An 11808-nucleotide genomic window follows, 5' to 3' on the forward strand; every position below is an offset into this window, starting at 1 on the left:
AAATTCTGTGTTTTTCTGTCAATATGGGGTGCTGTGTGTACATTAATGAGGAAAAAAATGAACTTAAATGATTTTAGCATATGGCTGCAATATAACAAAGAGTGAAAAATTTAAGGGGGTCTGAATACTTTCCGTACCCACTGTAAGTATAAAATAATAGAAAGCATTATGAAAATATAACATTTTTGTTTTTTGTATGAATGTGAGGGGTGTAGGTCTCATCCTATCAGATTGTTTTTAGTGAATGTTTGTCACATGCTTCATGTGCATCATGATTTATTCACCATCTGTTATGATGCACTTTATCACATTTTTTTCAAACCTTTCCGCCTCAGCCAAGCGTAAACCTTTGTTGCAATATTTTCAGATGTTCTGGAAAATTTCTACGTTTCTACTCAGTGTTTTTTTTTTTTTTTTTTAGAAATTGAAAATGCATATAGGAACACATGAATGGAAACCCAGCTACAAAGTCTTGTCTGGATGTCATTGCCATTGTAGCATCATTCAGATTCATCCTGAGCTATCAGGTAGTAACTGAAAACACCTGTGTGGATGTGCAGAGCCTGGAAATAAATCAAGAGTAAGTTTTATACAAAAGCTAGATGGGCTAATTAAAGCATAAACATTCAAATAAAATAGAAATTGAGCACAAAATAAAACAGAAATAAAAGATTGTTACAAACAAACGATTTCAATAGCCTGTCCAAATATGCACAGTCACACACTCACACTATATTCAATTAGTAATGAGAGTATACGGGAACTGGTCTCAAATGGCGGAGATGGATCCTGGCTAACTTATTTACCCATCAGGCTCTGCTTCCTAAAGCCTCAACTCTGTGTTTTTTTTTTTTCTTTTTTAAAAGCTTTTTGGAGTGATAAGCCTCCAGTTTTGCTGGATGATGCCGTTGTCACGGCAACCTTAAGACAACACACAACCTCCAGACATACTTCCCCTTCTTAGTCCAGTGATGTCATTTAAAGCTTGGAGACAGACAGGGGCCACAGCAGGACACAATCATAAAAACAGACACAGTAAACACACACACATGCACACACTTATCAGGATTTTTAGAGACATGGAGGACAGAGGTGTTTTTGGTTGGAAGTGGGGAGCACTGATAAGGGGGTCCAGGGTTCTTGAGTTGGGGGAGCAAGGGGGATGTAAGCCTCCTCACTAAGAGCTGGACAGACAGACAGAGAGGACACTGTGAATAGACACAGATTCTTTCAGTTCTTTATAGTGTTGCAAAGTCAGTTGGTTCCTGAGTGTTCCTGCCTCCCTGAAGTCTTGTTTTTAAAGTTTTTGTTTGTTTGTTTTTTTTTGCTGTGGTGGCGCAAAGTGACCTTGAATCCAAAAGTATCTTCTGACCCTTTGAGGCTCTGTTCTGTCCAGGGTATATAGGCTATACATTTTGTGTATGTGTGTCCAGGGAAGTGAAAGTACGCAGCCTGAAACCACTTAGCAGGTTTGAAGGGTGGAGGATGAAGCTACGTGCACTATGCATGTCTTTTCACTCATCAATAATTTTGCAACCACAAATATATCAAATAAGACTTTCTTTGGAATATACTGTCTTCCAGGCAGCACGGTGACGCAGTGGTTAGCACCGTTGCCTCACAGCAAAAGGTTCTGTGTTTGCATGTTCTCCCTGTGCCTGCATGGGTTCTCTCCGGGTACTCCTGCTTCCTCCCACAGTCCCACGACATGTAGCTTAGGGTGATTGGCAACTCCCGATTTCCCATAAGTGTGAATGTGAGTGACCTATGCAGGGTCCACCCCGTCTCTGGTCCAGTGAGCATTTGGATGGATGGATGGATGGATACTGTATTCCTTTTTCTCTTTCAGTCACATATGAATGGGATCACACCATTATAGCGATCCAGTATTAAAATAACGCAAAGAATATTCACATCATGAACCACACTCATATACTGTAGCTGTCATCATCACATTAGCAGATGTTAAGAGATCAATTTTGAAAATTAAAAAAACCAAAGTTTGTATATATCAGGCATTAAATATGTACAATTATTCAAGTTTATATTTATTTAGCACTTATTTTCTTTGGAATATACTGTCTTCCAGGCAGCACGGTGACGCAGTGGTTAGCACCGTTGCCTCACAGCGAGAAGGTTCCAGGTTTGGGCCCCACCCGGGACCATTTTGTGCGGAGTTTGCATGTTCTCCCCGTGCTTGCGTGGGTTCTCTCCGGATACTCTGGCTTCGTCCCACAGTCCAAAGATATGCACGTTAGGTGGATTGGTGTCTCTAAATTGCCCATAGGACTGAGTGTGTGTGGTGTTAGCCCTGCGATGGATTGGCGACCTGTCCAGGGTGTACCCCACCTTCGCCCGATTGCCGGCCGGGATTGGCTCCGGACCCACCCGTGACCCCGTTCAGGGACTAAGCGGTAGAAAATGAATGAATGAATAAATAGCATTGTTTTGACAAGCAATGTTCCACAAAAACAAACATAAAGCAATCAACTACACAAAAATTCTATTATATTGTGTAAACGTTGTCCAGGACTAAATTTCAGCAGGTGTCTGCTTCAGACATCACTGTAGCTCTTAAAATACTAATTATTGTTAACAGTCAGCCGGGGTCTGCACAGGTCAGTTATCAGCTTTCCTCTGGATGATCTAACTGTGTAGCGCCTGTGAACAGCAGTTCCTGTAACAGACCTGCTGAAAGAGATTTGCTGTTTATCTCCCTGATAGGCCAGACTCCAGGAAACAAGTGTTGAGAAGAACAGCATCTTATTCTGTCATTTCACACACGCACACACACACACACACACACACACGCACACATACAATCCTGTATGCACAGAAGACAGTGATGTTACATGTGATGAACAGCAAGGAGGCTGCTGACTGAAACCAACACCTCACAATCTCACAATGTCAGTGTCTGTCATTGGTCTGGGGACAAAGGGATGTAAAAGGATGCAGAGGGAATTTAAAACAGTAATAATTAAAAGAGGATGGGGGAGTATAAAAAAAACAGTTGAATAAAAGATTCTGCTATTACTGGGAACTCTTGCCTAAAAGCCACTCATCTGGGGGTTGTGTGTGTTCTTGTGTGTACTGGTGTTTTCTTGTACTAAATACTGAAACAAAATTGGTGTCTCTAATCCTCATTTTCAATACCACACAACTTTTCATGTTCCGTAGAATCTTGCAGTTACTATACTCTGACTTTTTAATGGTAAAATGGCAGCTCCCAGATCAGCTAGGTGGCAAAATACTTTTCAGAATAAGTGGGATTTAAGTGAAGTGCAAAGTTCTTGCATGATATCTGGACAGATGGTTTAACGGGTCAGACATCTGCATGTGAATGCATCACTAACATTAAAACTACACGACCAGAAACAAAGCTCCCATCCCACTAAATGGGTGCATGGGGCACATTTTCCTTCTGCATCTCTGCTGCTGCCGCCATGTTGCAGCCAGTCCACTCAGTTCCAATAGTAGAAAATGTCAGACCTTGTTGCTGCTTTGAAATGTTGTTGTGAAAGAAACGCCAAAACAGAGGACACATTTCACAGCTGAGAAGTTATCTTAAAATAGTTTGTTAGAAATGTGTTGAATTTGATATGTCACAGTAAACATTCTTTCTGTTGTTGTCACTGAGCACAAGGTTTAGTCAGAGGAAGTGCACAATAGGTGAATCACTCCACAGTCAATCCGAGCATTGACTAATTGAGTAACATGACATGTAAAATGGGTCTTGGGGTCAAAACAATGGAAAACTGAAGGAGAACGGGGGAGGTAGAGGAGGGAGGAAGTGAGGTGACGAAGGGAAAATGAGAGAGAGTAGTCTGTGAGTCTCTCTGGCCTGAAGGTGGAAACAGGCTTGTGTATTTTTCCCACACTGGTGATAGAGCTATCTGTGTCGGTCCCAGTCATCCTGGCACCCCCCACCCACCACCACCTCCACCACAGCCCTGCACAGCTTACAGGCTGTCCTCGGGAGAAGCCAGCCAATAAAGATAAGCTTGATGGAGGAGCCAGCCAATAAAAGATAAGCCTCCTGGGAGCTAGCCAATAAAAGATAAGTCCTGGGGCATGTCTGTGACTTCCTCGCTGATCTTCCTTCGGCAGATACAAGGCACCACGCTGATATGGCTGGCGTCTCATTGGCATCCACAGAAACACCAAACACATGCTGCACACATAGCAGCGCTCAAACAAATACAGGATTTCTTTAAAACTAAATTCTGAACTTGTCTCACTGGGGTCTTATTTTTGTTGTTTTGACAATAGCTCCTATCAGTTATAAGAACAGCCTTATTCAGCAGAGCTGCCTCCTGGGTCTCCCGTGCTACAGCTTTAGGCTACGGCAGATGCAGTAGATTTAGGGCATTTTCACTTTCAGTTCCACTTCCTCTTCTATGCTGAGGAAGCTGACAGGGTCAGTCTGGTGATGTTAACCCCTGAGTTGTTGAACTGCAGTAAGTGTGGAGCCTCATTCACAGGCATGTTGATGTCCAAGGGGACAGCATCCCTAAGGACACTGCTCATATTTTACCAGAAACCTCTTTACAGTAATTTTAGATAATGCAGCAGTTGCCAGTCTTGTGTCAAAATGTGTTCACCCGTTGAGATATGTGTGTGTATCTCACACGTTACAATTACAGGTAGTTAAGTAGTGATATTGCTGTTGCTTTATAGTTATTTTAAGCCAGTGAAAAAAGTGTGGTGCTGTATTCGGGTCATAGAGTGGGTTGTCCGTTAATCACAGAGTTGGTTGTTCTATACCTTGAGCTGTAAAATCACTAGCAAATGTCTGTACCAACTTTCATGGTAATCCGTCCAATATTTGTCAAAATCAGGACCAAAATGGTGGAGCAACTGAACGACGGTAGTTAGTTCCATCAGCAGTTGTACCACAGACAGGTCAGTGTTATCGATACAGCCTAGAATCACAAACCACAAATTTACCTCAGATGACTTTAGAGTTGTTATGGCTTTCTGCGTGTCCAAACAGAGGGTCTGGCAGTGGAACATCTCCAGGTTCTCAAATGTAAAGATTTGCTGATTTCACAGTTTTTCATTTGGCTGAATTGAAAAACCAGCTGAAAGATGAGTCAACGGTGGACAGAATTTTGCAGACTCACTAATTGCATAATTTTTTTTCCCCCCATTTGATAGCTTGAGCCAGTGATAAACCAGCGGGCAAACTGTGTTTGACGTGCACTTTATTAAAGTGTTTTCTGCAGCCTTTTCCACTGCCTTGGCTTTTGTAATTCTCCACTATAAAGGAAATAAAACTGCTGGAGAGAGGCCCACCTGCTTTCACACACACACACACATCTTCAGGAGCATCTTCAGTCGACAAAGCCTCTACAGTGGCTGTTAGCTCTATTACGCCTGTGATTTGTCATCTTTTCTTTTGCAGCAGGACTTGGCTGGGGACAGTGGCCTTAGTGTCATCCTGGTGTTGAGCCCTGGTGAAAAGGCAACAGAGACGAGCCAATGAGCTAAGTGATATTAGCTCTTTGCCTGCCTCAGACCTACACACACATACTGTAGACACACAACCATAGAGACACACATACACTATGTTTAAAAACAGACAGCAGTATCACACACACATAGAAAGCCATGTCAATACACTCAGCAGCTGTCGATGCTGGCTCCAAACCTCTAAACAATCAGCACGCACACACACATCCTCTGTCAGCCTGGAGTTGACGCTGACAGGCCGCTCTTTTGTTCATCATTCACCCACAGATGAGAACACAAACAAGAAAGAGAGAGGGAGAGATAAAAGCCCTCCCCCCTGCACGGCGTAATCCAATTACAGGCCTGAAAATTTGATTGGCGCCCAAGGAGTGTGCCTTCAGCTGTCCATCATTAGCGACTAGGGAACAGGGGGCTCGCCGAGGGTGCTGTTAGGGTGGAGGAAGGTGTGTGTGTGTGTGTGTGTAAGGCAGAGCAGGAGTTGCACTTTATCTCTGTTGGCTCAAAGACGTCTCCTCTGTCTTCATGTGCCAACGTGCAATGTATACTCCCCATTAATGGCCATTAGAAAAAAATGCCGCACGGTGAAAAATGCCTTTATTAAACATTTATCAAATGTGCTGCAGATTCCTTTGCCAGGCCTCCTTTTCAGGCTATAAATGCCATACAAGTAAATAAAAAAACAAACACACACACACACACATTGGACACATTGGTATTTGAATAATCTTCAATATCTTTACTGATCTGGTTGGCTTTATTTGTTAGGAAAATAAGAATAGAAATATCAAAGATGCAAATACCAACTGGCCAAATATATTGACTTTTATTTACAGATGTTTCAAAATAACTCCTTGTAATGAAATAAAAACATGTTTATATCAGTCTGCAACTCCCTAAATACTCAAATTACTTTATAATAAGCAGTGAACTGAAACTTCAGACACTTACAAATCATCATCATTTTGCATCATCACTGACAACTATTGAATCATACAATATGTTTTATATCTCTGTGCTGACAAAAGCTGCAGCCAGAGGCATTATGTTTTTGGTTTTCCCCCCTATCCGTCTGTTACTGCCCCATCTTGATGCCCGATATGTCAGGAACACCTTGAGGAGATGTCTTCAAATATGGCAGTAGTGTCCACTTGGACTCACAGGTGAACTGGTTGCATTTTGGCCAAAGGTTAAGGACAGTGACCTCATATCTGTGCCATTCCTCTGAATTTGACTAGTTGGAAGAGACATACAACCACAATGCAGTTTTACCTGTAAAACGAGATGCATTTCACTGTGGGATTTCTGAGATGTAAAGGAGATGTAAAGATGGACCATTATTGAAATGTCAGTGATTTCTATTCTACAATATCTGCACGGAACAAAAGGAAATCTGTAATTTTTCACCCAAACAAAACAAAAGAAATATTATGTGGATGCCACTTGTTTATAATAATCATGTTGATAATAATAAACATAATTTCTGTAGCACAATTCATGAATAAAATTAGCCAATTCAAATGTTAACATTCCATTAAATGGTTGATATAACCTGTTGTCACACCTGAAAATGATTCTTAAGAACCTACCAGTAGGCCAGAAGATGCATATCACTGTACCGATGCCACCCATGAAGAAGACTTCCTCTTTGATCTCAACATGTCAAAGTAACATTGACACACACTCAAATGTCTTGTAAAAAAACACACACTAAATAATGTTAGTTTCTTTCAGATGAATGCTAACCACCACCCTGGTTAAACAGCAGACCGACAGGGTGTAATCATCCTAATGGCTCAATTAACTCACCATCTATGACACAGACACACACCCTGAGGCTCCTCACAGCCCCTCCTCTCAGCGCTGCTTCTGTAGCACACAGAGAGACACACACGCAGGTACAGTACATACTCTATACAAGGCGTGCATGGATATAAATACACAGATACAAAAAAAGACGCAATTAGCTCCTGTCTGGATTATGTCTCTCCACCATCCGCCACTTGAACATCTGGACATGTAGTGTGTGTGTGTGTGTGTGTGTGTGTGTGTGTTTGTGTGTGTTTGAGAGAGAGACAGAGATTTTGCTGATATTTCATGTTGAAAAATATGAAACACATTTAGCAGTTTTCAATAATCTTTCATTCAACAAAACAAATTTTTTATGAACTGGTACATTCATAGTTTCTATGAATCTGGATGGTTAAAAACTCAATGCATATAATAAAATACATTTTCAGCATCACAGTAAAATAAAATTCAGCACATAAAAGTGCAGCGAATAGAACTTATTAAATTAAAAGAGAGTAAATAAACAAAATGTAGGAACTGGAAAAATAAAAAGAATGAATGTGATTTAAAAGACATTACTGATTCTCTAAGTATTTCTTATGAAGTCAGGTCTGAATCTGCACTAATCAATACATTCATATTAGCAATGGATCAATGTAGTGTCACAGCAATGAGCCCACAGAGAATTAACATTGTCACCAAACACTGTGGAGTGCTTTAGCAACTTTCAGCTTTTTGTTTTGGTTTTCCAGCCTGGTTCTGTCTCACAGCTCTTGTGAGTAGAGTGACCGCTGAGTTACATTCAGCAAGTGCCAAATCACAACTTCAAATGAATGTTAATGTTGTTCTGTGTCCACAACTATTTGCAAGCATCTTCAGCAAATCAACGTTATAAAGTCATAATGTCATTAAATGTTATGTTTACAGCACAAGTGGCCAGAGAAATCAATTATTGCTTCTTTAAACTTGTTGGGATGTAGTCAAATTGCACTAAAGCCCCCCTGTGAGAATAGCTACAGCTCAAACACTGTAAAAAAATCACCTTGATCATTGAATGATAAGTTTAATCAATTAATCATGTGCAGCAGAAGTAATGACACCAGAGAAAAGACTTATTTTTGTAAAACTTTACTTTACAGGTCTGTAAATTCCAGTTTATTTCTAAATAATTTCCTAAGACGTTTCCTGGAAGGAGCCATAAAATTAGATACAAATTCCAGGTACAATTAGAGAGCAACACAGTCGGTGCACTTCCAGTTATTTTTTTTGCTAAGCTAGCAAACACACAAGGCTTTAGTCAGAGGACAGAAGGTGAACTACACAAGCAAAATGTTAAATTTGTCCACAAACGACCATCCAAGTCAGCATAAATGAAGAGTACCATTTCAAATAATTAATAAATAAACAATAAACATTAACTGGGTTTACACTGAGCAATTTCTTTCATGAAAATCCATATGGATACCCATAAGAAAGTCAATACAACTCAGTAGACTAAGGAAAAATCAGTCTTAGAACTTTGTCCCTATTTTTCTGTAATTAATAACAAACTACATGGTTCTTTGCAAGAAACTTTCAAGAAAGTATTAGGAAAATAAAGTGTTACTCCTATTTCTTATTTTGTATGAGTAAAAAAACAGGACATTTAATCGATTTTTTTTTTTTTTTTATGTGAAATGGAGAAATATTTTAAATCTTCAAGTTTAAAAAGCAGTACAGTAATTGTCATGTATTTTCAAAATGTTCAAAGTTTCATTAGCTAATACAAACAACCTGTTGTCAGCTGTGCTTTGCTGAGATAAGAAGTAGCAGAATAAAAAAAAAAAAAAATCAATCATTTACCAAAACTGAACATTCATGTTTTCACTGGACGCCAACGTGGTTTTTCTAGATGATATTAAAAATGAATCAAACATTAAAATTGCCATCAGGTTGTCTTGTCCAGTTCACTGACTTCATTTCAGCTCTAGTGATATGAACGTAGTGGTCTGCATTTTGTGCTGCAATGCTGGGCTCTGGGTGACTGACAGCAGGCACCCTCATCACCCATCATGCTGTCAGTGTCAGCGGCTCTGGAGACGCTCCGTGTGGGAACGTTCTGAAAAAAGCACACCCCTATCAGCACTTTCACACCAGAGTCCTGTCACCTTCCTCAGCTGACACTGGCTGAGCAGCCAGAGCCGAGAGCGTCACAGTGTGAAACAGAGCCGCTAACTCATGTCACTGGTTGATTAAAGGCTGCAGGGATCTGGTCTCTGAAACAGTCAGGAAGATCTGGACATGGGGAATGATAAACACTCATCGACTCATCAATAAATCCTGCCAAGTTTTCCTCCAGAAGACGACTGAAAGGAAGTTCTTGGAGAGTTTATCTGTTAAGTGACACAAAATTACAGTGATTTCCTTTGCAGATCATTTGCATTTTTGAGAAAACAACATACCGCAGGGGATCAGCTTGAGGTCTCTCAACTGTATCTTCTGTGTGACACACTCTGGTGCTTCCTGCTAGCTTAGACTCATTAGGCAGGTTCTAAAAAAATAGGTGCTATCCTCCGCCAGCCAGAAAGATCTTTTCAGAAGTTGAATTTAGTTAACTAAAAGCAGCATGTTGCCTTTTGTGTTGTCTCTAAAAATTAAACAGGAAGTGACAACAGAACAGCTGGAAGAAGCACAGCATAAGCAGTGTATACTGTGTTATAGCTTCCATCAAATAAGATGAACGGATTGTATCAGTGGTGATACTGTAGTTTATTGTAATGTAACTGAAGTATATTTGCAGCCATTTTGCCAAGGGTTGACTGACAGGTCTCTTCTTTTCATTGGGTGGGAGGTATAGCCACTGTCAGAAATTCATGATCTCTCCAGAATCGGAATTACAGTTCATAGCCTAGAGTGAAGGTTTGTTTCCACTCAGCTGTTCAGCATTACGGCTTAAATGACATAGCATGAACTGGGTGGAGAACATTTTAGACAACTGCACTGAAAATATTAAGGTTAAAACAGTTAAGCACACTAAACTGGCAAGTTCAACTATCTGTCAAATAGTTATTTAGCCAATTAATTGGTTAATTTAAAGTTACCTTGAGGACTGGTGAAAATATGGTAAAAACAAAGTGTGAGAGCTCCGATAGGCTTTTAATACAATAAAAACCAGAAGCACTGGCAGGTCAACAGCTGGGTCGGAAACAGAGGGAGAACGAGACAGAGTGTGCGGGTGCCGTTCTCTGTTCATTCACTCTGAGTGCGTGTTTGTATCTAGGGGTTGTTGTTTTTGTGTTCCTGAATGTTATTATTCTGTTTGTGTGTGTGTGTGTGTGTGTGTGTCAATGTGAGACTGCAGACAGGGCATCTGAAAACTTCCAGAACCCCTTAGCAGAGTGCCTGTCCCTCAACCACGCCGGCTCCGAAACACACTCAAGACAAGTTAATCCTCCAGGACTCGGCTTTATCAGCACCCACCCACAAACCCCCGAATCCTTTACTCCCCCTGCCTCCAACTCCATCTTTCCCTCCACGACGGCCTCTCGCTCACACGTTCCTCTGTCTTTGTCGCTCCCCTCACACTCTGTGATCGATTGCGTACTTTGCTAGTGCTCATTCAGCTCTCCATTTGTTTCAGTGCACATTATAAACGCCTTCATTTCTCAAACTGTCCACATCCACTTCTTGTAGCAAACATCTTTATGTTGTTAACAGAGTGTAGGGTTTTCACTCGCCATGCTCGACTGCACATGTTTGACGTTTGGACATAAAAGCAGCTGTTTTCATTCCTTACATTTCGCTATTTGACTAGTGAAAAACTTAGCCCATTAGAGCATGGCACATCACACTGAGGTGAAGAAGAAGAAGAAATAAAGTTGGGGTGTTTCTCAAGTCTCTTATGTGGGTCCATGTTTTTCTTCTGCCCATGTATGATGCAAAGAAAAGATGTAAGGAAGGAGAGGAATCACTAACTGATTTCTGATAAATCAATGTGTCAGTTCACAAAAGTCTTCTGCAAAGGATGGTCTTGCGGATCCTCAGTCATGGCTTCTCTAGTATCATCCTAGGTCCTTGTTCAGTTGTTCAGTTCGCGGACGACACCGCAGTGATAGGTCGCACGACTGGCGGGGACGAAACAGCCTACAGGAGGGAGGTGGCCGGTCTGGTGTCATGGTGCAAGGACAATAATTTCAGCTTCAACACGGACAAGACGAAGGAGATGATAGTGGACATGAGGTAGGAGAGGAGATCTCATCCGCCACTGTTCATCCGGGGGCTAGAAGTGGAGAGGGTGAGCAGCTTCAAATACCTGGGTGTCCACATCAGTGAGGACCTCACTTGGATACTTAACTCCACACAGCTGGTCAAGAAGGCCCAACGGGGGCTGTACTTCCTGAGGAGGCTGAGGAGGTTTGGCATGTCGCCTAGGATCCTTTGCAACTTCTACAGCTGCATCATTGAGAGCATCTTGACCAGCTGCATCACTGTCTGGTATGGCAGCACTACTGCTATGGACCGCAAGCGCCTGCAGAGAGTGGTAAAGACTGTGGAGAAGATCACCAG

At 41.4% G+C, this 11808-nt stretch overlaps 1 long non-coding RNA gene across 1 annotated transcript in view; it reads left to right on the plus strand.

Annotated features, from left to right (window-relative positions):
- Positions 1-6164, plus strand: part of LOC109968973 (uncharacterized) — a 31702-nt gene extending 25538 nt beyond the window's left edge. The window contains exon 3 of the long non-coding RNA XR_002276213.1: positions 5408-6164. This is a non-coding gene — a long non-coding RNA (uncharacterized LOC109968973). The remainder of the gene's footprint in view (positions 1-5407) is intronic.
- Positions 6165-11808: the final 5644 nt, after the last annotated feature.

Source organism: Monopterus albus, unplaced genomic scaffold (assembly GCF_001952655.1).
Source record: "Monopterus albus unplaced genomic scaffold, M_albus_1.0 scaffold166.1, whole genome shotgun sequence".
Taxonomy (NCBI): domain Eukaryota; kingdom Metazoa; phylum Chordata; class Actinopteri; order Synbranchiformes; family Synbranchidae; genus Monopterus; species Monopterus albus.